Source organism: Carassius auratus, unplaced genomic scaffold (genome assembly GCF_003368295.1).
Source record: "Carassius auratus strain Wakin unplaced genomic scaffold, ASM336829v1 scaf_tig00040666, whole genome shotgun sequence".
Classification (NCBI taxonomy): domain Eukaryota; kingdom Metazoa; phylum Chordata; class Actinopteri; order Cypriniformes; family Cyprinidae; genus Carassius; species Carassius auratus.
The window spans coordinates 1-22,361 of NW_020526605.1; the positions used below are offsets into that span (position 1 = coordinate 1).

The window sequence follows — 22,361 nt, forward strand, 5'->3', positions numbered from 1 at the left end:
TTTTCTTTCCTACTTTTATAATGTACTGGCGAGTAGATTGGCTGATCTTTAAATAGCCTTCTCTTTGCAGCAGTCTTCGCTTATGGGCCATACCAGCCTGGCTATGCCCGATCTTGTCTGATCTCGGAAGCTAAGCAGGTTTGGGCCTGGTTAGTGCCTGGATGGGAGACCGCCTGGGAATGCCAGGTACTCTAAGCTATTTTGAAATTTTTTCACTTAGTATATAATAATTTTGCCAAAAAATAGAGTCAATGCCCGATCTCTGAATATAAGCAGGTTTGCGCCAGGTTAGTACATGGATGGGAGACTGCCTGGGAATATCAGGTGCTTTAAATTTTTGGATATTTTTCACGAATTATATAATAATCTTGCAAAAAAAAAAAAAAAAAAAAAGAGTCAATGCCCGATCTCTGAATCTTAGCAGGTTTAGGTCTGGTTAGTACTTGGATGAGAGACCGCCAAGGAATACCAGGTGCTTTAAGCTTTTGGAATTTTTCACTTAGTATATAATAAATTTGGCAAAAAATAGAGTCAATGCCCGATCTCTGAATATAAGCAGGTTTGGGCCAGGTTAGTACATGGATGGGAGACTGCCTGGGAATACCAGGTGCTTTAAATTTTTGGATTTTTTCACGAATTATATAATAATCTTGCAAAAAAAAAAAAAAAAGAAGAAGTCAATGCCCGATCTCTGAATCTTAGCAGGTTAAGGTCTGGTTAGTACTTGAATGATAGACCGCCAAGGAATACCAGGTGCTTTAAGCTTTTGGAATTTTTTCACTTAGTATATAATAATTTTGGCAAAAAATAGAGTCAATGCCCGATCTCTGAATATAAGCAGGTTTGGGCCAGGTTAGTACTTGGATGAGAGACCGCCTAGGAATACCAGGTGCTTTAAGCTTTTGGGGTTTCTTTCCTACTTTTATAATGTACTGGCGAGTAGATTGGCTGATCTTTAAATAGCCTTCTCTTTGCAGCAGTCTTCGCTTATGGCCATACCAGCCTGGCTATGCCCGATCTTGTCTGATCTCGGAAGCTAAGCAGGTTTGGGCCTGGTTAGTGCCTGGATGGGAGACCGCCTGGGAATACCAGGTACTTTAAGCTTTTTGAAATTTTTCACTTAGTATATAATAATTTTGCCAAAAAATAGAGTCAATGCCCGATCTCTGAATATAAGCAGGTTTGCGCCAGGTTAGTACATGGATGGGAGACTGCCTGGGAATATCAGGTGCTTTAAATTTTTGGATATTTTTCACGAATTATATAATATTCTTGCAAAAAAAAAAAAAAAAAAAAAGAGTCAATGCCCGATCTCTGAATCTTAGCAGGTTTAGGTCTGGTTAGTACTTGGATGAGAGACCGCCAAGGAATACCAGGTGCTTTAAGCTTTTGAATTTTTTCACTTAGTATATAATAAATTTGGCAAAAAATAGAGTCAATGCCCGATCTCTGAATATAAGCAGGTTTGGCCAGGTTAGTACATGGATGGGAGACTGCCTGGGAATACCAGGTGCTTTAAATTTTTGGATATTTTTCACAAATTATATAATAATCTTGCAAAAAAAAAAAAAAAAGAAAAGTCAATGCCCGATCTCTGAATCTTAGCAGGTTTAGGTCTGGTTAGTACTTGGATGAGAGACCGCCAAGGAATACCAGGTGCTTTAAGCTTTTGGAATTTTTTCACTTAGTATATAATAAATTTGGCAAAAAATAGAGTCAATGCCCGATCTCTGAATATAAGCAGGTTTGGGCCAGGTTAGTACATGGATGGGAGACTGCCTGGGAATACCAGGTGCTTTAAATTTTTGGATATTTTTCACGAATTATATAATAATCTTGCAAAAAAAAAAAAAAAAAGAGTCAATGCCCGATCTCTGAATCTTAGCAGGTTTAGGTCTGGTTAGTACTTGGATGATGAGACCGCCAAGGAATACCAGGTGCTTTAAGCTTTTGGAATTTTTTCACTTAGTATATAATAAATTTGGCAAAAAATAGAGTCAATGCCCGATCTCTGAATATAAGCAGGTTTGGGCCAGGTTAGTACTTGGATGAGAGACCGCCTAGGAATACCAGGTGCTTTAAGCTTTTGGGGTTTCTTTCCTACTTTTATAATGTACTGGCGAGTAGATTGGCTGATCTTTAAATAGCCTTCTCTTTGCAGCAGTCTTCGCTTATGGCCATACCAGCCTGGCTATGCCCGATCTTGTCTGATCTCGGAAGCTAAGCAGGTTTGGGCCTGGTTAGTGCCTGGATGGGAGACCGCCTGGGAATGCCAGGTACTCTAAGCTATTTTGAAATTTTTCACTTAGTATATAATAATTTTGCCAAAAAATAGAGTCAATGCCCGATCTCTGAATATAAGCAGGTTTGCGCCAGGTTAGTACATGGATGGGAGACTGCCTGGGAATATCAGGTGCTTTAAATTTTTGGATATTTTTCACGAATTATATAATAATCTTGCAAAAAAAAAAAAAAAAAAAAAGAGTCAATGCCCGATCTCTGAATCTTAGCAGGTTTAGGTCTGGTTAGTACTTGGATGAGAGACCGCCAAGGAATACCAGGTGCTTTAAGCTTTTGGAATTTTTTCACTTAGTATATAATAAATTTGGCAAAAAATAGAGTCAATGCCCGATCTCTGAATATAAGCAGGTTTGGGCCAGGTTAGTACATGGATGGGAGACTGCCTGGGAATACCAGGTGCTTTAAATTTTTGGATATTTTTCACAATTATATAATAATCTTGCAAAAAAAAAAAAAAAAAGAAGAAGTCAATGCCCGATCTCTGAATCTTAGCAGGTTAAGGTCTGGTTAGTACTTGAATGATAGACCGCCAAGGAATACCAGGTGCTTTAAGCTTTTGGAATTTTTTCACTTAGTATATAATAAATTTGCAAAAAATAGAGTCAATGCCCGATCTCTGAATATAAGCAGGTTTGGGCCAGGTTAGTACTTGGATGAGAGACCGCCTAGGAATACCAGGTGCTTTAAGCTTTTGGGGTTTCTTTCCTACTTTTATAATGTACTGGCGAGTAGATTGGCTGATCTTTAAATAGCCTTCTCTTTGCAGCAGTCTTCGCTTATGGCCATACCAGCCTGGCTATGCCCGATCTTGTCTGATCTCGGTAAGCTAAGCAGGTTTGGGCCTGGTTAGTGCCTGGATGGGAGACCGCCTGGGAATACCAGGTACTCTAAGCTTTTTTGAAATTTTTCACTTAGTATATAATAATTTTGCCAAAAAATAGAGTCAATGCCCGATCTCTGAATATAAGCAGGTTTGCGCCAGGTTAGTACATGGATGGGAGACTGCCTGGGAATATCAGGTGCTTTAATTTTTGGATATTTTTCACGAATTATATAATATTCTTGCAAAAAAAAAAAAAAAAAAAAGAGTCAATGCCCGATCTCTGAATCTTAGCAGGTTTAGGTCTGGTTAGTACTTGGATGAGAGACCGCCAAGGAATACCAGGTGCTTTAAGCTTTTGGAATTTTTTCACTTAGTATATAATAAATTTGGCAAAAAATAGAGTCAATGCCTGATCTCTGAATATAAGCAGGTTTGGGCCAGGTTAGTACATGGATGGGAGACTGCCTGGGAATACCAGGTGCTTTAAATTTTTGGATATTTTTCACAAATTATATAATAATCTTGCAAAAAAAAAAAAAAAGAGTCAATGCCCGATCTCTGAATTTTAGCAGGTTTAGGTCTGTTAGTACTTGGATGAGAGACCGCCAAGGAATACCAGGTGCTTTAAGCTTTTGGAATTTTTTCACTTAGTATATAATAAATTTGGCAAAAAATAGAGTCAATGCCCGATCTCTGAATATAAGCAGGTTTGGGCCAGGTTAGTACATGGATGGGAGACTGCCTGGGAATACCAGGTGCTTTAAATTTTTGGATATTTTTCACGAATTATATAATAATCTTGCAAAAAAAAAAAAAAAAAGAAGAAGTCAATGCCCGATCTCTGAATCTTAGCAGGTTAAGGTCTGGTTAGTACTTGAATGATAGACCGCCAAGGAATACCAGGTGCTTTAAGCTTTTGGAATTTTTTCACTTAGTATATAATAAATTTGGCAAAAAATAGAGTCAATGCCCGATCTCTGAATATAAGCAGGTTTGGGCCAGGTTAGTACTTGGATGAGAGACCGCCTAGGAATACCAGGTGCTTTAAGCTTTTGGGGTTTCTTTCCTACTTTTATAATGTACTGGCGAGTAGATTGGCTGATCTTTAAATAGCCTTCTCTTTGCAGCAGTCTTCGCTTATGGCCATACCAGCCTGGCTATGCCCGATCTTGTCTGATCTCGGAAGCTAAGCAGGTTTGGGCCTGGTTAGTGCCTGGATGGGAGACCGCCTGGGAATGCCAGGTACTCTAAGCTTTTTGAAATTTTTCACTTAGTATATAATAATTTTGCCAAAAAATAGAGTCAATGCCCGATCTCTGAATATAAGCAGGTTTGCGCCAGGTTAGTACATGGATGGGAGACTGCCTGGGAATATCAGGTGCTTTAAATTTTTGGATATTTTTCACGAATTATATAATAATCTTGCAAAAAAAAAAAAAAAAAAGAGTCAATGCCCGATCTCTGAATCTTAGCAGGTTTAGGTCTGGTTAGTACTTGGATGAGAGACCGCCAAGGAATACCAGGTGCTTTAAGCTTTTGGAATTTTTTCACTTAGTATATAATAAATTTGGCAAAAAATAGAGTCAATGCCCGATCTCTGAATATAAGCAGGTTTGGGCCAGGTTAGTACATGGATGGGAGACTGCCTGGGAATACCAGGTGCTTTAAATTTTTGGATATTTTTCACGAATTATATAATAATCTTGCAAAAAAAAAAAAAAAAAGAAGTCAATGCCCGATCTCTGAATCTTAGCAGGTTAAGGTCTGGTTAGTACTTGAATGATAGACCGCCAAGGAATACCAGGTGCTTTAAGCTTTTGGAATTTTTTCACTTAGTATATAATAAATTTGGCAAAAAATAGAGTCAATGCCCGATCTCTGAATATAAGCAGGTTTGGGCCAGGTTAGTACTTGGATGAGAGACCGCCTAGGAATACCAGGTGCTTTAAGCTTTTGGGGTTTCTTTCCTACTTTTATAATGTACTGGCGAGTAGATTGGCTGATCTTTAAATAGCCTTCTCTTTGCAGCAGTCTTCGCTTATGGCCATACCAGCCTGGCTATGCCCGATCTTGTCTGATCTCGGAAGCTAAGCAGGTTTGGGCCTGGTTAGTGCCTGGATGGGAGACCGCCTGGGAATGCCAGGTACTCTAAGCTATTTTGAAATTTTTCACTTAGTATATAATAATTTTGCCAAAAAATAGAGTCAATGCCCGATCTCTGAATATAAGCAGGTTTGCGCCAGGTTAGTACATGGATGGGAGACTGCCTGGGAATATCAGGTGCTTTAAATTTTTGGATATTTTTCACGAATTATATAATAATCTTGCAAAAAAAAAAAAAAAAAAAAGAGTCAATGCCCGATCTCTGAATCTTAGCAGGTTTAGGTCTGGTTAGTACTTGGATGAGAGACCGCCAAGGAATACCAGGTGCTTTAAGCTTTTGGAATTTTTTCACTTAGTATATAATAAATTTGGCAAAAAATAGAGTCAATGCCCGATCTCTGAATATAAGCAGGTTTGGGCCAGGTTAGTACATGGATGGGAGACTGCCTGGGAATACCAGGTGCTTTAAATTTTTGGATATTTTTCACGAATTATATAATAATCTTGCAAAAAAAAAAAAAAAAAAAGAAGTCAATGCCCGATCTCTGAATCTTAGCAGGTTAAGGTCTGGTTAGTACTTGAATGATAGACCGCCAAGGAATACCAGGTGCTTTAAGCTTTTGGAATTTTTTCACTTAGTATATAATAAATTTGGCAAAAAATAGAGTCAATGCCCGATCTCTGAATATAAGCAGGTTTGGGCCAGGTTAGTACTTGGATGAGAGACCGCCTAGGAATACCAGGTGCTTTAAGCTTTTGGGGTTTCTTTCCTACTTTTATAATGTACTGGCGAGTAGATTGGCTGATCTTTAAATAGCCTTCTCTTTGCAGCAGTCTTCGCTTATGGCCATACCAGCCTGGCTATGCCCGATCTTGTCTGATCTCGGAAGCTAAGCAGGTTTGGGCCTGGTTAGTGCCTGGATGGGAGACCGCCTGGGAATGCCAGGTACTCTAAGCTATTTTGAAATTTTTCACTTAGTATATAATAATTTTGCCAAAAAATAGAGTCAATGCCCGATCTCTGAATATAAGCAGGTTTGCGCCAGGTTAGTACATGGATGGGAGACTGCCTGGGAATATCAGGTGCTTTAAATTTTTGGATATTTTTCACGAATTATATAATAATCTTGCAAAAAAAAAAAAAAAAAAAAGAGTCAATGCCCGATCTCTGAATCTTAGCAGGTTTAGGTCTGGTTAGTACTTGGATGAGAGACCGCCAAGGAATACCAGGTGCTTTAAGCTTTTGGAATTTTTTCACTTAGTATATAATAAATTTGGCAAAAAATAGAGTCAATGCCCGATCTCTGAATATAAGCAGGTTTGGGCCAGGTTAGTACATGGATGGGAGACTGCCTGGGAATACCAGGTGCTTTAAATTTTTGGATATTTTTCACGAATTATATAATAATCTTGCAAAAAAAAAAAAAAAGAAGAAGTCAATGCCCGATCTCTGAATCTTAGCAGGTTAAGGTCTGGTTAGTACTTGAATGATAGACCGCCAAGGAATACCAGGTGCTTTAAGCTTTTGGAATTTTTTCACTTAGTATATAATAAATTTGGCAAAAAATAGAGTCAATGCCCGATCTCTGAATATAAGCAGGTTTGGGCCAGGTTAGTACTTGGATGAGAGACCGCCTAGGAATACCAGGTGCTTTAAGCTTTTGGGGTTTCTTTCCTACTTTTATAATGTACTGGCGAGTAGATTGGCTGATCTTTAAATAGCCTTCTCTTTGCAGCAGTCTTCGCTTATGGCCATACCAGCCTGGCTATGCCCGATCTTGTCTGATCTCGGAAGCTAAGCAGGTTTGGGCCTGGTTAGTGCCTGGATGGGAGACCGCCTGGGAATACCAGGTACTCTAAGCTTTTTTGAAATTTTTCACTTAGTATATAATAATTTGCCAAAAAATAGAGTCAATGCCCGATCTCTGAATATAAGCAGGTTTGCGCCAGGTTAGTACATGGATGGGAGACTGCCTGGGAATATCAGGTGCTTTAAATTTTTGGATATTTTTCACGAATTATATAATAATCTTGCAAAAAAAAAAAAAAAAAAAGAGTCAATGCCCGATCTCTGAATCTTAGCAGGTTTAGGTCTGGTTAGTACTTGGATGAGAGACCGCCAAGGAATACCAGGTGCTTTAAGCTTTTGGAATTTTTTCACTTAGTATATAATAAATTTGGCAAAAAATAGAGTCAATGCCCGATCTCTGAATATAAGCAGGTTTGGGCCAGGTTAGTACATGGATGGGAGACTGCCTGGGAATACCAGGTGCTTTAAATTTTTGGATATTTTTCACAAATTATATAATAATCTTGCAAAAAAAAAAAAAAAAGGAGTCAATGCCCGATCTCTGAATCTTAGCAGGTTTAGGTCTGGTTAGTACTTGGATGAGAGACCGCCAAGGAATACCAGGTGCTTTAAGCTTTTGGAATTTTTTCACTTAGTATATAATAAATTTGGCAAAAAATAGAGTCAATGCCCGATCTCTGAATATAAGCAGGTTTGGGCCAGGTTAGTACTTGGATGAGAGACCGCCTAGGAATACCAGGTGCTTTAAGCTTTTGGGGTTTCTTTCCTACTTTTATAATGTACTGGCGAGTAGATTGGCTGATCTTTAAAATAGCCTTCTCTTTGCAGCAGTCTTCGCTTATGGCCATACCAGCCTGGCTATGCCCGATCTTGTCTGATCTCTGGAAGCTAAGCAGGTTTGGGCCTGGTTAGTACATGGATGGGAGACTGCCTGGGAATACCAGGTGCTTTAAATTTTTGGATATTTTTCACAAATTATATAATAATCTTGCAAAAAAAAAAAAAAAAGAGTCAATGCCCGATCTCTGAATCTTAGCAGGTTTAGGTCTGGTTAGTACTTGGATGAGAGACCGCCAAGGAATACCAGGTGCTTTAAGCTTTTGGAATTTTTTCACTTAGTATATAATAAATTTGGCAAAAAATAGAGTCAATGCCCGATCTCTGAATATAAGCAGGTTTGGGCCAGGTTAGTACATGGATGGGAGACTGCCTGGGAATACCAGGTGCTTTAAATTTTTGGATATTTTTCACGAATTATATAATAATCTTGCAAAAAAAAAAAAAAAAGAAGAAGTCAATGCCCGATCTCTGAATCTTAGCAGGTTAAGGTCTGGTTAGTACTTGAATGATAGACCGCCAAGGAATACCAGGTGCTTTAAGCTTTTGGAATTTTTTCACTTAGTATATAATAAATTTGGCAAAAAATAGAGTCAATGCCCGATCTCTGAATATAAGCAGGTTTGGGCCAGGTTAGTACTTGGATGAGAGACCGCCTAGGAATACCAGGTGCTTTAAGCTTTTGGGTTTCTTTCCTACTTTTATAATGTACTGGCGAGTAGATTGGCTGATCTTTAAATAGCCTTCTCTTTGCAGCAGTCTTCGCTTATGGCCATACCAGCCTGGCTATGCCCGATCTTGTCTGATCTCGGAAGCTAAGCAGGTTTGGGCCTGGTTAGTGCCTGGATGGGAGACCGCCTGGAATGCCAGGTACTCTAAGCTATTTTGAAATTTTTCACTTAGTATATAATAATTTTGCCAAAAAATAGAGTCAATGCCCGATCTCTGAATATAAGCAGGTTTGCGCCAGGTTAGTACATGGATGGGAGACTGCCTGGGAATATCAGGTGCTTTAAATTTTTGGATATTTTTCACGAATTATATAATAATCTTGCAAAAAAAAAAAAAAAAAAGAGTCAATGCCCGATCTCTGAATCTTAGCAGGTTTAGGTCTGGTTAGTACTTGGATGAGAGACCGCCAAGGAATACCAGGTGCTTTAAGCTTTTGGAATTTTTTCACTTAGTATATAATAAATTTGGCAAAAAATAGAGTCAATGCCCGATCTCTGAATATAAGCAGGTTTGGGCCAGGTTAGTACATGGATGGGAGACTGCCTGGGAATACCAGGTGCTTTAAATTTTTGGATATTTTTCACGAATTATATAATAATCTTGCAAAAAAAAAAAAAAAAGAAGAAGTCAATGCCCGATCTCTGAATCTTAGCAGGTTAAGGTCTGGTTAGTACTTGAATGATAGACCGCCAAGGAATACCAGGTGCTTTAAGCTTTTGGAATTTTTTCACTTAGTATATAATAAATTTGGCAAAAAATAGAGTCAATGCCCGATCTCTGAATATAAGCAGGTTTGGGCCAGGTTAGTACTTGGATGAGAGACCGCCTAGGAATACCAGGTGCTTTAAGCTTTTGGGTTTCTTTCCTACTTTTATAATGTACTGGCGAGTAGATTGGCTGATCTTTAAATAGCCTTCTCTTTGCAGCAGTCTTCGCTTATGGCCATACCAGCCTGGCTATGCCCGATCTTGTCTGATCTCGGAAGCTAAGCAGGTTTGGGCCTGGTTAGTGCCTGGATGGGAGACCGCCTGGGAATGCCAGGTACTCTAAGCTTTTTGAAATTTTTCACTTAGTATATAATAATTTTGCCAAAAAATAGAGTCAATGCCCGATCTCTGAATATAAGCAGGTTTGCGCCAGGTTAGTACATGGATGGGAGACTGCCTGGGAATATCAGGTGCTTTAAATTTTTGGATATTTTTCACGAATTATATAATAATCTTGCAAAAAAAAAAAAAAAAAAAGAGTCAATGCCCGATCTCTGAATCTTAGCAGGTTTAGGTCTGGTTAGTACTTGGATGAGAGACCGCCAAGGAATACCAGGTGCTTTAAGCTTTTGGAATTTTTTCACTTAGTATATAATAAATTTGGCAAAAAATAGAGTCAATGCCCGATCTCTGAATATAAGCAGGTTTGGGCCAGGTTAGTACATGGATGGGAGACTGCCTGGGAATACCAGGTGCTTTAAATTTTTGGATATTTTTCACAAATTATATAATAATCTTGCAAAAAAAAAAAAAAAAAGAGTCAATGCCCGATCTCTGAATTTTAGCAGGTTTAGGTCTGGTTAGTACTTGGATGAGAGACCGCCAAGGAATACCAGGTGCTTTAAGCTTTTGGAATTTTTTCACTTAGTATATAATAAATTTGGCAAAAAATAGAGTCAATGCCCGATCTCTGAATATAAGCAGGTTTGGGCCAGGTTAGTACATGGATGGGAGACTGCCTGGGAATACCAGGTGCTTTAAATTTTTGGATATTTTTCACGAATTATATAATAATCTTGCAAAAAAAAAAAAAAAAGAAGAAGTCAATGCCCGATCTCTGAATCTTAGCAGGTTAAGGTCTGGTTAGTACTTGAATGATAGACCGCCAAGGAATACCAGGTGCTTTAAGCTTTTGGAATTTTTTCACTTAGTATATAATAAATTTGGCAAAAAATAGAGTCAATGCCCGATCTCTGAATATAAGCAGGTTTGGGCCAGGTTAGTACTTGGATGAGAGACCGCCTAGGAATACCAGGTGCTTTAAGCTTTTGGGGTTTCTTTCCTACTTTTATAATGTACTGGCGAGTAGATTGGCTGATCTTTAAATAGCCTTCTCTTTGCAGCAGTCTTCGCTTATGGCCATACCAGCCTGGCTATGCCCGATCTTGTCTGATCTTGGAAGCTAAGCAGGTTTGGGCCGGTTAGTACATGGATGGGAGACTGCCTGGGAATACCAGGTGCTTTAAATTTTTGGATATTTTTCACAATTATATAATAATCTTGCAAAAAAAAAAAAAAAAAAAGAGTCAATGCCCGATCTCTGAATCTTAGCAGGTTTAGGTCTGGTTAGTACTTGGATGAGAGACCGCCAAGGAATACCAGGTGCTTTAAGCTTTTGGAATTTTTTCACTTAGTATATAATAAATTTGGCAAAAAATAGAGTCAATGCCCGATCTCTGAATATAAGCAGGTTTGGGCCAGGTTAGTACATGGATGGGAGACTGCCTGGGAATACCAGGTGCTTTAAATTTTTGGATATTTTTCACGAATTATATAATAATCTTGCAAAAAAAAAAAAAAAGAAGAAGTCAATGCCCGATCTCTGAATCTTAGCAGGTTAAGGTCTGGTTAGTACTTGAATGATAGACCGCCAAGGAATACCAGGTGCTTTAAGCTTTTGGAATTTTTTCACTTAGTATATAATAAATTTGGCAAAAAATAGAGTCAATGCCCGATCTCTGAATATAAGCAGGTTTGGGCCAGGTTAGTACTTGGATGAGAGACCGCCTAGGAATACCAGGTGCTTTAAGCTTTTGGGGTTTCTTTCCTACTTTTATAATGTACTGGCGAGTAGATTGGCTGATCTTTAAATAGCCTTCTCTTTGCAGCAGTCTTCGCTTATGGCCATACCAGCCTGGCTATGCCCGATCTTGTCTGATCTCGGAAGCTAAGCAGGTTTGGGCCTGGTTAGTGCCTGGATGGGAGACCGCCTGGGAATGCCAGGTACTCTAAGCTTTTTTGAAATTTTTCACTTAGTATATAATAATTTTGCCAAAAAATAGAGTCAATGCCCGATCTCTGAATATAAGCAGGTTTGCGCCAGGTTAGTACATGGATGGGAGACTGCCTGGGAATACCAGGTGCTTTAAATTTTTGGATATTTTTCACGAATTATATAATAATCTTGCAAAAAAAAAAAAAAAAAGAAGAAGTCAATGCCCGATCTCTGAATCTTAGCAGGTTTAGGTCTGGTTAGTACTTGGATGAGAGACCGCCAAGGAATACCAGGTGCTTTAAGCTTTTGGAATTTTTTCACTTAGTATATAATAAATTTGGCAAAAAATAGAGTCAATGCCCGATCTCTGAATATAAGCAGGTTTGGGCCAGGTTAGTACATGGATGGGAGACTGCCTGGGAATACCAGGTGCTTTAAGCTTTTGGGGTTTTTTCCTACTTTTATATGTACTGGCGAGTAGATTGGCTGATCTTTAAATAGCCTTCTCTTTGCAGCAGTCTTCGCTTATGGCCATACCAGCCTGCTAATGCCCGATCTTGTCCTGATCTCTGAATATAAGCAGGTTTGGGCCAGGTTAGTACATGGATGGGAGACTGCCTGGGAATACCAGGTGCTTTAAATTTTTGGATATTTTTCACAAATTATATAATAATCTTGCAAAAAAAAAAAAAAAAAAGAGTCAATGCCCGATCTCTGAATCTTAGCAGGTTTAGGTCTGGTTAGTACTTGGATGAGAGACCGCCAAGGAATACCAGGTGCTTTAAGCTTTTGGAATTTTTTCACTTAGTATATAATAAATTTGGCAAAAAATAGAGTCAATGCCCGATCTCTGAATATAAGCAGGTTTGGGCCAGGTTAGTACATGGATGGGAGACTGCCTGGGAATACCAGGTGCTTTAAATTTTTGGATATTTTTCACGAATTATATAATAATCTTGCAAAAAAAAAAAAAAAAAAGAAGAAGTCAATGCCCGATCTCTGAATCTTAGCAGGTTAAGGTCTGGTTAGTACTTGAATGATAGACCGCCAAGGAATACCAGGTGCTTTAAGCTTTTGGAATTTTTTCACTTAGTATATAATAAATTTGGCAAAAAATAGAGTCAATGCCCGATCTCTGAATATAAGCAGGTTTGGGCCAGGTTAGTACTTGGATGAGAGACCGCCTAGGAATACCAGGTGCTTTAAGCTTTTGGGGTTTCTTTCCTACTTTTATAATGTACTGGCGAGTAGATTGGCTGATCTTTAAATAGCCTTCTCTTTGCAGCAGTCTTCGCTTATGGCCATACCAGCCTGGCTATGCCCGATCTTGTCTGATCTCGGAAGCTAAGCAGGTTTGGGCCTGGTTAGTGCCTGGATGGGAGACCGCCTGGGAATGCCAGGTACTCTAAGCTTTTTGAAATTTTTCACTTAGTATATAATAATTTTGCCAAAAAATAGAGTCAATGCCCGATCTCTGAATATAAGCAGGTTTGCGCCAGGTTAGTACATGGATGGGAGACTGCCTGGGAATATCAGGTGCTTTAAATTTTTGGATATTTTTCACGAATTATATAATAATCTTGCAAAAAAAAAAAAAAAAAAGAGTCAATGCCCGATCTCTGAATCTTAGCAGGTTTAGGTCTGGTTAGTACTTGGATGAGAGACCGCCAAGGAATACCAGGTGCTTTAAGCTTTTGGAATTTTTTCACTTAGTATATAATAAATTTGGCAAAAAATAGAGTCAATGCCCGATCTCTGAATATAAGCAGGTTTGGGCCAGGTTAGTACATGGATGGGAGACTGCCTGGGAATACCAGGTGCTTTAAATTTTTGGATATTTTTCACGAATTATATAATAATCTTGCAAAAAAAAAAAAAAAGAAGAAGTCAATGCCCGATCTCTGAATCTTAGCAGGTTAAGGTCTGGTTAGTACTTGAATGATAGACCGCCAAGGAATACCAGGTGCTTTAAGCTTTTGGAATTTTTTCACTTAGTATATAATAAATTTGGCAAAAAATAGAGTCAATGCCCGATCTCTGAATATAAGCAGGTTTGGGCCAGGTTAGTACTTGGATGAGAGACCGCCTAGGAATACCAGGTGCTTTAAGCTTTTGGGGTTTCTTTCCTACTTTTATAATGTACTGGCGAGTAGATTGGCTGATCTTTAAATAGCCTTCTCTTTGCAGCAGTCTTCGCTTATGGCCATACCAGCCTGGCTATGCCCGATCTTGTCTGATCTCGGAAGCTAAAGCAGGTTTGGGCCTGGTTAGTACATGGATGGGAGACTGCCTGGGAATACCAGGTGCTTTAAATTTTTGGATATTTTTCACAAATTATATAATAATCTTGCAAAAAAAAAAAAAAAAGAGTCAATGCCCGATCTCTGAATCTTAGCAGGTTTAGGTCTGGTTAGTACTTGGATGAGAGACCGCCAAGGAATACCAGGTGCTTTAAGCTTTTGGAATTTTTTCACTTAGTATATAATAAATTTGGCAAAAAATAGAGTCAATGCCCGATCTCTGAATATAAGCAGGTTTGGGCCAGGTTAGTACATGGATGGGAGACTGCCTGGGAATACCAGGTGCTTTAAATTTTTGGATATTTTTCACGAATTATATAATAATCTTGCAAAAAAAAAAAAAAAAGAAGAAGTCAATGCCCGATCTCTGAATCTTAGCAGGTTAAGGTCTGGTTAGTACTTGAATGATAGACCGCCAAGGAATACCAGGTGCTTTAAGCTTTTGGAATTTTTTCACTTAGTATATAATAAATTTGGCAAAAAATAGAGTCAATGCCCGATCTCTGAATATAAGCAGGTTTGGGCCAGGTTAGTACTTGGATGAGAGACCGCCTAGGAATACCAGGTGCTTTAAGCTTTTGGGGTTTCTTTCCTACTTTTATAATGTACTGGCGAGTAGATTGGCTGATCTTTAAATAGCCTTCTCTTTGCAGCAGTCTTCGCTTATGGCCATACCAGCCTGGCTATGCCCGATCTTGTCTGATCTCGAAAGCTAAGCAGGTTTGGGCCTGGTTAGTGCCTGGATGGGAGACCGCCTGGGAATACCAGGTACTCTAAGCTTTTTGAAATTTTTCACTTAGTATATAATAATTTTGCCAAAAAATAGAGTCAATGCCCGATCTCTGAATATAAGCAGGTTTGCGCCAGGTTAGTACATGGATGGGAGACTGCCTGGGAATATCAGGTGCTTTAAATTTTTGGATATTTTTCACGAATTATATAATAATCTTGCAAAAAAAAAAAAAAAAAAGAGTCAATGCCCGATCTCTGAATCTTAGCAGGTTTAGGTCTGGTTAGTACTTGGATGAGAGACCGCCAAGGAATACCAGGTGCTTTAAGCTTTTGGAATTTTTTCACTTAGTATATAATAAATTTGGCAAAAAATAGAGTCAATGCCCGATCTCTGAATATAAGCAGGTTTGGGCCAGGTTAGTACATGGATGGGAGACTGCCTGGGAATACCAGGTGCTTTAAATTTTTGGATATTTTTCACGAATTATATAATAATCTTGCAAAAAAAAAAAAAAAAAAAGTCAATGCCCGATCTCTGAATCTTAGCAGGTTAAGGTCTGGTTAGTACTTGAATGATAGACCGCCAAGGAATACCAGGTGCTTTAAGCTTTTGGAATTTTTTCACTTAGTATATAATAAATTTGGCAAAAAATAGAGTCAATGCCCGATCTCTGAATATAAGCAGGTTTGGGCCAGGTTAGTACTTGGATGAGAGACCGCCTAGGAATACCAGGTGCTTTAAGCTTTTGGGGTTTCTTTCCTACTTTTATAATGTACTGGCGAGTAGATTGGCTGATCTTTAAATAGCCTTCTCTTTGCAGCAGTCTTCGCTTATGGCCATACCAGCCTGGCTATGCCCGATCTTGTCTGATCTCGGAAGCTAAGCAGGTTTGGGCCTGGTTAGTGCCTGGATGGGAGACCGCCTGGGAATACCAGGTACTCTAAGCTATTTTGAAATTTTTCACTTAGTATATAATAATTTTGCCAAAAAATAGAGTCAATGCCCGATCTCTGAATATAAGCAGGTTTGCGCCAGGTTAGTACATGGATGGGAGACTGCCTGGGAATATCAGGTGCTTTAAATTTTTGGATATTTTTCACGAATTATATAATAATCTTGCAAAAAAAAAAAAAAAAAGAGTCAATGCCCGATCTCTGAATCTTAGCAGGTTTAGGTCTGGTTAGTACTTGGATGAGAGACCGCCAAGGAATACCAGGTGCTTTAAGCTTTTGGAATTTTTTCACTTAGTATATAATAAATTTGGCAAAAAATAGAGTCAATGCCCGATCTCTGAATATAAGCAGGTTTGGGCCAGGTTAGTACATGGATGGGAGACTGCCTGGGAATACCAGGTGCTTTAAATTTTTGGATATTTTTCACGAATTATATAATAATCTTGCAAAAAAAAAAAAAAAAAGAAGTCAATGCCCGATCTCTGAATCTTAGCAGGTTAAGGTCTGGTTAGTACTTGAATGATAGACCGCCAAGGAATACCAGGTGCTTTAAGCTTTTGGAATTTTTTCACTTAGTATATAATAAATTTGGCAAAAAATAGAGTCAATGCCCGATCTCTGAATATAAGCAGGTTTGGGCCAGGTTAGTACTTGGATGAGAGACCGCCTAGGAATACCAGGTGCTTTAAGCTTTTGGGGTTTCTTTCCTACTTTTATAATGTACTGGCGAGTAGATTGGCTGATCTTTAAATAGCCTTCTCTTTGCAGCAGTCTTCGCTTATGGCCATACCAGCCTGGCTATGCCCGATCTTGTCTGATCTCGGAAGCTAAGCAGGTTTGGGCCTGGTTAGTGCCTGGATGGGAGACCGCCTGGGAATGCCAGGTACTCTAAGCTATTTTTGAAATTTTTCACTTAGTATATAATAATTTTGCCAAAAAATAGAGTCAATGCCCGATCTCTGAATATAAGCAGGTTTGCGCCAGGTTAGTACATGGATGGGAGACTGCCTGGGAATATCAGGTGCTTTAAATTTTTGGATATTTTTCACGAATTATATAATAATCTTGCAAAAAAAAAAAAAAAAAAGAGTCAATGCCCGATCTCTGAATCTTAGCAGGTTTAGGTCTGGTTAGTACTTGGATGAGAGACCGCCAAGGAATACCAGGTGCTTTAAGCTTTTGGAATTTTTTCACTTAGTATATAATAAATTTGGCAAAAAATAGAGTCAATGCCCGATCTCTGAATATAAGCAGGTTTGGGCCAGGTTAGTACATGGATGGGAGACTGCCTGGGAATACCAGGTGCTTTAAATTTTTGGATATTTTTCACGAATTATATAATAATCTTGCAAAAAAAAAAAAAAAAGAAGTCAATGCCCGATCTCTGAATCTTAGCAGGTTAAGGTCTGGTTAGTACTTGGATGATAGACCGCCAAGGAATACCAGGTGCTTTAAGCTTTTGGAATTTTTTCACTTAGTATATAATAAATTTGGCAAAAAATAGAGTCAATGCCCGATCTCTGAATATAAGCAGGTTTGGGCCAGGTTAGTACTTGGATGAGAGACCGCCTAGGAATACCAGGTGCTTTAAGCTTTTGGGGTTTCTTTCCTACTTTTATAATGTACTGGCGAGTAGATTGGCTGATCTTTAAATAGCCTTCTCTTTGCAGCAGTCTTCGCTTATGGCCATACCAGCCTGGCTATGCCCGATCTTGTCTGATCTCGGAAGCTAAGCAGGTTTGGGCCTGGTTAGTACATGGATGGGAGACTGCCTGGGAATACCAGGTGCTTTAAATTTTTGGATATTTTTCACAAATTATATAATAATCTTGCAAAAAAAAAAAAAAAAAGAGTCAATGCCCGATCTCTGAATCTTAGCAGGTTTAGGTCTGGTTAGTACTTGGATGAGAGACCGCCAAGGAATACCAGGTGCTTTAAGCTTTTGGAATTTTTTCACTTAGTATATAATAAATTTGGCAAAAAATAGAGTCAATGCCCGATCTCTGAATATAAGCAGGTTTGGGCCAGGTTAGTACATGGATGGGAGACTGCCTGGGAATACCAGGTGCTTTAAATTTTTGGATATTTTTCACGAATTATATAATAATCTTGCAAAAAAAAAAAAAAAAAGAAGTCAATGCCCGATCTCTGAATCTTAGCAGGTTAAGGTCTGGTTAGTACTTGAATGATAGACCGCCAAGGAATACCAGGTGCTTTAAGCTTTTGGAATTTTTTCACTTAGTATATAATAAATTTGGCAAAAAATAGAGTCAATGCCCGATCTCTGAATATAAGCAGGTTTGGGCCAGGTTAGTACTTGGATGAGAGACCGCCTAGGAATACCAGGTGCTTTAAGCTTTTGGGGTTTCTTTCCTACTTTTATAATGTACTGGCGAGTAGATTGGCTGATCTTTAAATAGCCTTCTCTTTGCAGCAGTCTTCGCTTATGGCCATACCAGCCTGGCTATGCCCGATCTTGTCTGATCTCGGAAGCTAAGCAGGTTTGGGCCTGGTTAGTGCCTGGATGGGAGACCGCCTGGGAATGCCAGGTACTCTAAGCTTTTTGAAATTTTTCACTTAGTATATAATAATTTTGCCAAAAAATAGAGTCAATGCCCGATCTCTGAATATAAGCAGGTTTGCGCCAGGTTAGTACATGGATGGGAGACTGCCTGGGAATACCAGGTGCTTTAAATTTTTGGATATTTTTCACGAATTATATAATAATCTTGCAAAAAAAAAAAAAAAAAAAGAAGTCAATGCCCGATCTCTGAATCTTAGCAGGTTAAGGTCTGGTTAGTACTTGATGAGAGACCGCCAAGGAATACCAGGTGCTTTAAGCTTTTGGAATTTTTTCACTTAGTATATAATAAATTTGGCAAAAAATAGAGTCAATGCCCGATCTCTGAATATAAGCAGGTTTGGGCCAGGTTAGTACTTGGATGAGAGACTGCCTAGGAATACCAGGTGCTTTAAGCTTTTGGGGTTTCTTTCCTACTTTTATAATGTACTGGCGAGTAGATTGGCTGATCTTTAAATAGCCTTCTCTTTGCAGCAGTCTTCGCTTATGGCCATACCAGCCTGGCTATGCCCGATCTTGTCTGATCTCGGAAGCTAAGCAGGTTTGGGCCAGGTTAGTACATGGATGGGAGACTGCCTGGGAATACCAGGTGCTTTAAATTTTTGGATATTTTTCACAAATTATATAATAATCTTGCAAAAAAAAAAAAAAAAAAGAGTCAATGCCCGATCTCTGAATCTTAGCAGGTTTAGGTCTGGTTAGTACTTGGATGAGAGACCGCCAAGGAATACCAGGTGCTTTAAGCTTTTGGAATTTTTTCACTTAGTATATAATAAATTTGGCAAAAAATAGAGTCAATGCCCGATCTCTGAATATAAGCAGGTTTGGGCCAGGTTAGTACATGGATGGGAGACTGCCTGGGAATACCAGGTGCTTTAAATTTTTGGATATTTTTCACGAATTATATAATAATCTTGCAAAAAAAAAAAAAAAAGAAGAAGTCAATGCCCGATCTCTGAATCTTAGCAGGTTAAGGTCTGGTTAGTACTTGAATGATAGACCGCCAAGGAATACCAGGTGCTTTAAGCTTTTGGAATTTTTTCACTTAGTATATAATAAATTTGGCAAAAAATAGAGTCAATGCCCGATCTCTGAATATAAGCAGGTTTGGGCCAGGTTAGTACTTGGATGAGAGACCGCCTAGGAATACCAGGTGCTTTAAGCTTTTGGGGTTTCTTTCCTACTTTTATAATGTACTGGCGAGTAGATTGGCTGATCTTTAAATAGCCTTCTCTTTGCAGCAGTCTTCGCTTATGGCCATACCAGCCTGGCTATGCCCGATCTTGTCTGATCTCGGAAGCTAAGCAGGTTTGGGCCTGGTTAGTGCCTGGATGGGAGACCGCCTGGGAATGCCAGGTACTCTAAGCTATTTTGAAATTTTTCACTTAGTATATAATAATTTTGCCAAAAAATAGAGTCAATGCCCGATCTCTGAATATAAGCAGGTTTGCGCCAGGTTAGTACATGGATGGGAGACTGCCTGGGAATATCAGGTGCTTTAAATTTTTGGATATTTTTCACGAATTATATAATAATCTTGCAAAAAAAAAAAAAAAAAGAGTCAATGCCCGATCTCTGAATCTTAGCAGGTTTAGGTCTGGTTAGTACTTGGATGAGAGACCGCCAAGGAATACCAGGTGCTTTAAGCTTTTGGAATTTTTTCACTTAGTATATAATAAATTTGGCAAAAAATAGAGTCAATGCCCGATCTCTGAATATAAGCAGGTTTGGGCCAGGTTAGTACATGGATGGGAGACTGCCTGGGAATACCAGGTGCTTTAAATTTTTGGATATTTTTCACGAATTATATAATAATCTTGCAAAAAAAAAAAAAAAGAAGAAGTCAATGCCCGATCTCTGAATCTTAGCAGGTTAAGGTCTGGTTAGTACTTGAATGATAGACCGCCAAGGAATACCAGGTGCTTTAAGCTTTTGGAATTTTTTCACTTAGTATATAATAAATTTGGCAAAAAATAGAGTCAATGCCCGATCTCTGAATATAAGCAGGTTTGGGCCAGGTTAGTACTTGGATGAGAGACCGCCTAGGAATACCAGGTGCTTTAAGCTTTTGGGGTTTCTTTCCTACTTTTATAATGTACTGGCGAGTAGATTGGCTGATCTTTAAATAGCCTTCTCTTTGCAGCAGTCTTCGCTTATGGCCATACCAGCCTGGCTATGCCCGATCTTGTCTGATCTCGGAAGCTAAGCAGGTTTGGGCCTGGTTAGTACATGGATGGGAGACTGCCTGGGAATACCAGGTGCTTTAACTTTTTGGATATTTTTCACAATTATATAATAATCTTGCAAAAAAAAAAAAAAAAAAGAGTCAATGCCCGATCTCTGAATCTTAGCAGGTTTAGGTCTGGTTAGTACTTGGATGAGAGACCGCCAAGGAATACCAGGTGCTTTAAGCTTTTGGAATTTTTTCACTTAGTATATAATAAATTTGGCAAAAAATAGAGTCAATGCCCGATCTCTGAATATAAGCAGGTTTGGGCCAGGTTAGTACATGGATGGGAGACTGCCTGGGAATACCAGGTGCTTTAAATTTTTGGATATTTTTCACGAATTATATAATAATCTTGCAAAAAAAAAAAAAAAAGAAGAAGTCAATGCCCGATCTCTGAATCTTAGCAGGTTAAGGTCTGGTTAGTACTTGAATGATAGACCGCCAAGGAATACCAGGTGCTTTAAGCTTTTGGAATTTTTTCACTTAGTATATAATAAATTTGGCAAAAAATAGAGTCAATGCCCGATCTCTGAATATAAGCAGGTTTGGGCCAGGTTAGTACTTGGATGAGAGACCGCCTAGGAATACCAGGTGCTTTAAGCTTTTGGGGTTTCTTTCCTACTTTTATAATGTACTGGCGAGTAGATTGGCTGATCTTTAAATAGCCTTCTCTTTGCAGCAGTCTTCGCTTATGGCCATACCAGCCTGGCTATGCCCGATCTTGTCTGATCTCGAAGCTAAGCAGGTTTGGGCCTGGTTAGTGCCTGGATGGGAGACCGCCTGGGAATGCCAGGTACTCTAAGCTTTTTGAAATTTTTCACTTAGTATATAATAATTTTGCCAAAAAATAGAGTCAATGCCCGATCTCTGAATATAAGCAGGTTTGCGCCAGGTTAGTACATGGATGGGAGACTGCCTGGGAATATCAGGTGCTTTAAATTTTTGGATATTTTTCACGAATTATATAATAATCTTGCAAAAAAAAAAAAAAAAAAAGAGTCAATGCCCGATCTCTGAATCTTAGCAGGTTTAGGTCTGGTTAGTACTTGGATGAGAGACCGCCAAGGAATACCAGGTGCTTTAAGCTTTTGGAATTTTTTCACTTAGTATATAATAAATTTGGCAAAAAATAGAGTCAATGCCCGATCTCTGAATATAAGCAGGTTTGGGCCAGGTTAGTACATGGATGGGAGACTGCCTGGGAATACCAGGTGCTTTAAATTTTTGGATATTTTTCACGAATTATATAATAATCTTGCAAAAAAAAAAAAAAAAGAAGTCAATGCCCGATCTCTGAATCTTAGCAGGTTAAGGTCTGGTTAGTACTTGAATGATAGACCGCCAAGGAATACCAGGTGCTTTAAGCTTTTGGAATTTTTTCACTTAGTATATAATAAATTTGGCAAAAAATAGAGTCAATGCCCGATCTCTGAATATAAGCAGGTTTGGGCCAGGTTAGTACTTGGATGAGAGACCGCCTAGGAATACCAGGTGCTTTAAGCTTTTGGGGTTTCTTTCCTACTTTTATAATGTACTGGCGAGTAGATTGGCTGATCTTTAAATAGCCTTCTCTTTGCAGCAGTCTTCGCTTATGGCCATACCAGCCTGGCTATGCCCGATCTTGTCTGATCTCGGAAGCTAAGCAGGTTTGGGCCTGGTTAGTGCCTGGATGGGAGACCGCCTGGGAATACCAGGTACTCTAAGCTTTTTGAAATTTTTCACTTAGTATATAATAATTTTGCCAAAAAATAGAGTCAATGCCCGATCTCTGAATATAAGCAGGTTTGCGCCAGGTTAGTACATGGATGGGAGACTGCCTGGGAATATCAGGTGCTTTAAATTTTTGGATATTTTTCACGAATTATATAATAATCTTGCAAAAAAAAAAAAAAAAAGAGTCAATGCCCGATCTCTGAATCTTAGCAGGTTTAGGTCTGGTTAGTACTTGGATGAGAGACCGCCAAGGAATACCAGGT

The 22,361-nt window shown here is 38.9% G+C and overlaps 26 pseudogenes; all 26 read left to right on the top strand.

Moving 5' to 3' along the window:
* Positions 1-78: 78 nt before the first annotated feature.
* LOC113084841 (uncharacterized) lies at positions 79-198 on the top strand (annotated as a pseudogene).
* Positions 199-985: 787 nt separating this feature from the next.
* On the top strand, positions 986-1,104 carry LOC113084821 (uncharacterized; annotated as a pseudogene).
* Positions 1,105-2,169: 1,065 nt separating this feature from the next.
* On the top strand, positions 2,170-2,288 carry LOC113084815 (uncharacterized; annotated as a pseudogene).
* A 787-nt stretch (positions 2,289-3,075) lies between these two features.
* On the top strand, positions 3,076-3,195 carry LOC113084842 (uncharacterized; annotated as a pseudogene).
* Positions 3,196-4,259: 1,064 nt separating this feature from the next.
* On the top strand, positions 4,260-4,378 carry LOC113084816 (uncharacterized; annotated as a pseudogene).
* Positions 4,379-5,160: 782 nt separating this feature from the next.
* Positions 5,161-5,279, top strand: LOC113084817 (uncharacterized; annotated as a pseudogene).
* Positions 5,280-6,066: 787 nt separating this feature from the next.
* Positions 6,067-6,185, top strand: LOC113084818 (uncharacterized; annotated as a pseudogene).
* A 786-nt stretch (positions 6,186-6,971) lies between these two features.
* On the top strand, positions 6,972-7,090 carry LOC113084844 (uncharacterized; annotated as a pseudogene).
* Positions 7,091-7,873: 783 nt separating this feature from the next.
* On the top strand, positions 7,874-7,993 carry LOC113084848 (uncharacterized; annotated as a pseudogene).
* A 645-nt stretch (positions 7,994-8,638) lies between these two features.
* LOC113084843 (uncharacterized) lies at positions 8,639-8,756 on the top strand (annotated as a pseudogene).
* Positions 8,757-9,540: 784 nt separating this feature from the next.
* LOC113084819 (uncharacterized) lies at positions 9,541-9,659 on the top strand (annotated as a pseudogene).
* A 1,065-nt stretch (positions 9,660-10,724) lies between these two features.
* LOC113084849 (uncharacterized) lies at positions 10,725-10,842 on the top strand (annotated as a pseudogene).
* A 647-nt stretch (positions 10,843-11,489) lies between these two features.
* Positions 11,490-11,608, top strand: LOC113084820 (uncharacterized; annotated as a pseudogene).
* Positions 11,609-12,111: 503 nt separating this feature from the next.
* On the top strand, positions 12,112-12,231 carry LOC113084846 (uncharacterized; annotated as a pseudogene).
* Positions 12,232-12,881: 650 nt separating this feature from the next.
* On the top strand, positions 12,882-13,000 carry LOC113084822 (uncharacterized; annotated as a pseudogene).
* Positions 13,001-13,783: 783 nt separating this feature from the next.
* LOC113084845 (uncharacterized) lies at positions 13,784-13,903 on the top strand (annotated as a pseudogene).
* Positions 13,904-14,549: 646 nt separating this feature from the next.
* On the top strand, positions 14,550-14,668 carry LOC113084832 (uncharacterized; annotated as a pseudogene).
* A 781-nt stretch (positions 14,669-15,449) lies between these two features.
* LOC113084799 (uncharacterized) lies at positions 15,450-15,568 on the top strand (annotated as a pseudogene).
* A 782-nt stretch (positions 15,569-16,350) lies between these two features.
* On the top strand, positions 16,351-16,469 carry LOC113084823 (uncharacterized; annotated as a pseudogene).
* Positions 16,470-17,252: 783 nt separating this feature from the next.
* Positions 17,253-17,371, top strand: LOC113084834 (uncharacterized; annotated as a pseudogene).
* Positions 17,372-18,016: 645 nt separating this feature from the next.
* On the top strand, positions 18,017-18,135 carry LOC113084824 (uncharacterized; annotated as a pseudogene).
* Positions 18,136-18,637: 502 nt separating this feature from the next.
* On the top strand, positions 18,638-18,756 carry LOC113084831 (uncharacterized; annotated as a pseudogene).
* Positions 18,757-19,404: 648 nt separating this feature from the next.
* Positions 19,405-19,523, top strand: LOC113084825 (uncharacterized; annotated as a pseudogene).
* A 783-nt stretch (positions 19,524-20,306) lies between these two features.
* On the top strand, positions 20,307-20,425 carry LOC113084837 (uncharacterized; annotated as a pseudogene).
* Positions 20,426-21,072: 647 nt separating this feature from the next.
* LOC113084847 (uncharacterized) lies at positions 21,073-21,190 on the top strand (annotated as a pseudogene).
* Positions 21,191-21,972: 782 nt separating this feature from the next.
* On the top strand, positions 21,973-22,091 carry LOC113084800 (uncharacterized; annotated as a pseudogene).
* The last annotated feature ends 270 nt before the right edge of the window (positions 22,092-22,361 follow it).